Here is a 4,681-nt window from a genome sequence, read left to right as displayed (position 1 = left end):
CATCAGTTGAATCCCTGACATGGATCACACATGGTTCGACATCATCAGTTGAATCCCTGACATGTTCCACACATAGTTCGACATCATCATTTGAATCCCTGACATGGATCACACATGGTTCGACATCATCAGTTGAATCCCTGACATGGATCACACATAGTTCGACATCATCATTTGAATCCCTGACATGGATCACACATGGTTCGACATCATCAGTTGAATCCCTGACATGGATCACACATAGTTCGACATCATCATTATAATCCCTGACATGGATCACACATAGTTCGACATCATCAGTTGAATCCCTGACATGTTCCACACATAGTTAGACATCATCAGTTGAATCCCTGACATGTTCCACACATGGTTAGACATCATCAGTTGAATCCCTGACATGTTCCACACATGGTTAGACATCATCATTTGAATCCCTGACATGGATCACACATAGTTCGACATCATCAGTTGAATACCTGACATGTTCCACACATAGTTAGACATCATCAGTTGAATCCCTGACATGTTCCACACATGGTTAGACATCATCAGTTGAATCCCTGACATGTTCCACACATGGTTCGACATCATCAGTTGAATCCCTGACATGGATCACACATGGTTCGACATCATCAGTTGAATCCCTGACATGTTCCACACATAGTTCGACATCATCATTTGAATCCCTGACATGGATCACACATGGTTCGACATCATCAGTTGAATCCCTGACATGGATCACACATAGTTCGACATCATCATTTGAATCCCTGACATGGATCACACATGGTTCGGCATCATCAGTTGAATCCCTGACATGGATCACACATAGTTCGACATCATCATTTGAATCCCTGACATGGATCACACATAGTTCGACATCATCAGTTGAATCCCTGACATGTTCCACACATAGTTCGACATCATCAGTTGAATCCCTGACATGTTCCACACATGGTTCGACATCATCAGTTGAATCCCTGACATGTTCCACACATAGTTCGACATCATCAGTTGAATCCCTGACATGTTCCACACTTGGTTCGACATCATCAGTTGAATCCCTGACATGGATCACACATGGTTCGACATCATCAGTTGAATCCCTGACATGGATCACACATAGTTAGACATCATCAGTTGAATCCCTGACATGTTCCACACATGGTTCGACATCATCAGTTGAATCCCTGACATGGATCACACATGGTTCGACATCATCAGTTGAATCCCTGACATGTTCCACACATGGTTCGACATCATCAGTTGAATCCCTGACATGTTCCACACATGGTTCGACATCATCAGTTGAATCCCTGACATGGATCACACATGGTTCGACATCATCAGTTGAATCCCTGACATGGATCACACATGGTTCGACATCATCAGTTGAATCCCTGACATGGATCACACATGGTTCGACATCATCAGTTGAATCCCTGACATGTTCCACACATAGTTCGACATCATCATTTGAATCCCTGACATGGATCACACATGGTTCGACATCATTAGTTGATTCCTGACATGTTCCACACATAGTTAGACATCATCAGTTGAATCCCTGACATGGATAACACATGGTTCGACATCATCAGTTGAATCCCTGACATGGATCACACATGGTTAGACATCATCAGTGGAATCCCTGACATGTTCCACACATAGTTAGACATCATCAGTTGAATCCCTGACATGGATCACACATGGTTCGACATCATCAGTTGAATCCCTGACATGTTCCACACATGGTTCGACATCATCAGTTGAATCCCTGACATGGATCACACATGGTTCGACATCATCAGTTGAATCCCTGACATGTTCCACACATAGTTCGACATCATCAGTTGAATCCCTGACATGTTCCACACATGGTTCGACATCATCAGTTGAATCCCTGACATATTCCACACATGGTTCGACATCATCAGTTGAATCCCTGACATGTTCCACACATAGTTCGACATCATCAGTTGAATCCCTGACATGTTCCACACTTGGTTCGACATCATCAGTTGAATCCCTGACATGGATCACACATGGTTCGACATCATCAGTTGAATCCCTGACATGGATCACACATAGTTAGACATCATCAGTTGAATCCCTGACATGTTCCACACATAGTTCGACATCATCAGTTGAATCCCTGACATGGATCACACATAGTTCGACATCATCATTTGAATCCCTGACATGGATCACACATGGTTCGACATCATCAGTTGAATCTCTGACATGGATCACACATAGTTAGACATCATCAGTGGAATCCCTGACATGTTCCACACATAGTTAGACATCATCAGTTGAATCCCTGACATGGATCACACATGGTTCGACATCATCAGTTGAATCCCTGACATGTTCCACACATGGTTCGACATCATCAGTTGAATCCCTGACATGGATCACACATGGTTCGACATCATCAGTTGAATCCCTGACATGTTCCACACATAGTTCGACATCATCATTTGAATCCCTGACATGGATCACACATGGTTCGACATCATCAGTTGAATCCCTGACATGGATCACACATAGTTCGACATCATCATTTGAATCCCTGACATGGATCACACATGGTTCGACATCATCAGTTGAATCCCTGACATGGATCACACATAGTTCGACATCATCATTTGAATCCCTGACATGGATCACACATAGTTCGACATCATCAGTTGAATCCCTGACATGTTCCACACATAGTTCGACATCATCAGTTGAATCCCTGACATGTTCCACACATGGTTCGACATCATCAGTTGAATCCCTGACATGTTCCACACATAGTTCGACATCATCAGTTGAATCCCTGACATGTTCCACACTTGGTTCGACATCATCAGTTGAATCCCTGACATGGATCACACATGGTTCGACATCATCAGTTGAATCCCTGACATGGATCACACATAGTTAGACATCATCAGTTGAATCCCTGACATGTTCCACACATGGTTCGACATCATCAGTTGAATCCCTGACATGGATCACACATGGTTCGACATCATCAGTTGAATCCCTGACATGTTCCACACATGGTTCGACATCATCAGTTGAATCCCTGACATGTTCCACACATGGTTCGACATCATCAGTTGAATCCCTGACATGGATCACACATGGTTCGACATCATCAGTTGAATCCCTGACATGGATCACACATAGTTCGACATCATCAGTTGAATCCCTGACATGGATCACACATGGTTCGACATCATCAGTTGAATCCCTGACATGTTCCACACATAGTTCGACATCATCATTTGAATCCCTGACATGGATCACACATGGTTCGACATCATCATTTGAATCCCTGACATGGATCACACATGGTTCGACATCATCAGTTGAATCCCTGACATGTTCCACACATAGTTCGACATCATCATTTGAATCCCTGACATGGATCACACATGGTTCGACATCATCAGTTGAATCCCTGACATGGATCACACATAGTTCGACATCATCATTTGAATCCCTGACATGGATCACACATGGTTCGACATCATCAGTTGAATCCCTGACATGGATCACACATAGTTCGACATCATCATTTGAATCCCTGACATGGAACACATAGTTCGACATCATCAGTTGAATCCCTGACATGTTCCACACATAGTTCGACATCATCAGTTGAATCCCTGACATGTTCCACACATGGTTCGACATCATCAGTTGAATCCCTGACATGTTCCACACATAGTTCGACATCATCAGTTGAATCCCTGACATGTTCCACACTTGGTTCGACATCATCAGTTGAATCCCTGACATGGATCACACATGGTTCGACATCATCAGTTGAATCCCTGACATGGATCACACATAGTTAGACATCATCAGTTGAATCCCTGACATGTTCCACACATGGTTCGACATCATCAGTTGAATCCCTGACATGGATCACACATGGTTCGACATCATCAGTTGAATCCCTGACATGTTCCACACATGGTTCGACATCATCAGTTGAATCCCTGACATGTTCCACACATGGTTCGACATCATCAGTTGAATCCCTGACATGGATCACACATGGTTCGACATCATCAGTTGAATCCCTGACATGGATCACACATGGTTCGACATCATCAGTTGAATCCCTGACATGGATCACACATGGTTCGACATCATCAGTTGAATCCCTGACATGTTCCACACATAGTTCGACATCATCATTTGAATCCCTGACATGGATCACACATGGTTCGACATCATTAGTTGAATCCCTGACATGTTCCACACATAGTTAGACATCATCAGTTGAATCCCTGACATGGATCACACATGGTTCGACATCATCAGTTGAATCCCTGACATGGATCACACATGGTTAGACATCATCAGTGGAATCCCTGACATGTTCCACACATAGTTAGACATCATCAGTTGAATCCCTGACATGGATCACACATGGTTCGACATCATCAGTTGAATCCCTGACATGTTCCACACATGGTTCGACATCATCAGTTGAATCCCTGACATGGATCACACATGGTTCGACATCATCAGTTGAATCCCTGACATGTTCCACACATAGTTCGACATCATCAGTTGAATCCCTGACATGTTCCACACATGGTTCGACATCATCAGTTGAATCCCTGACATGTTCCACACATGGTTCGACATCATCAGTTGAATCCCTGACATG

This window comes from Vicia villosa, linkage group LG1 (genome assembly GCF_029867415.1).
Source record: "Vicia villosa cultivar HV-30 ecotype Madison, WI linkage group LG1, Vvil1.0, whole genome shotgun sequence".
NCBI lineage: Eukaryota > Viridiplantae > Streptophyta > Magnoliopsida > Fabales > Fabaceae > Vicia > Vicia villosa.
This window is presented reverse-complemented; position numbering follows the sequence as displayed.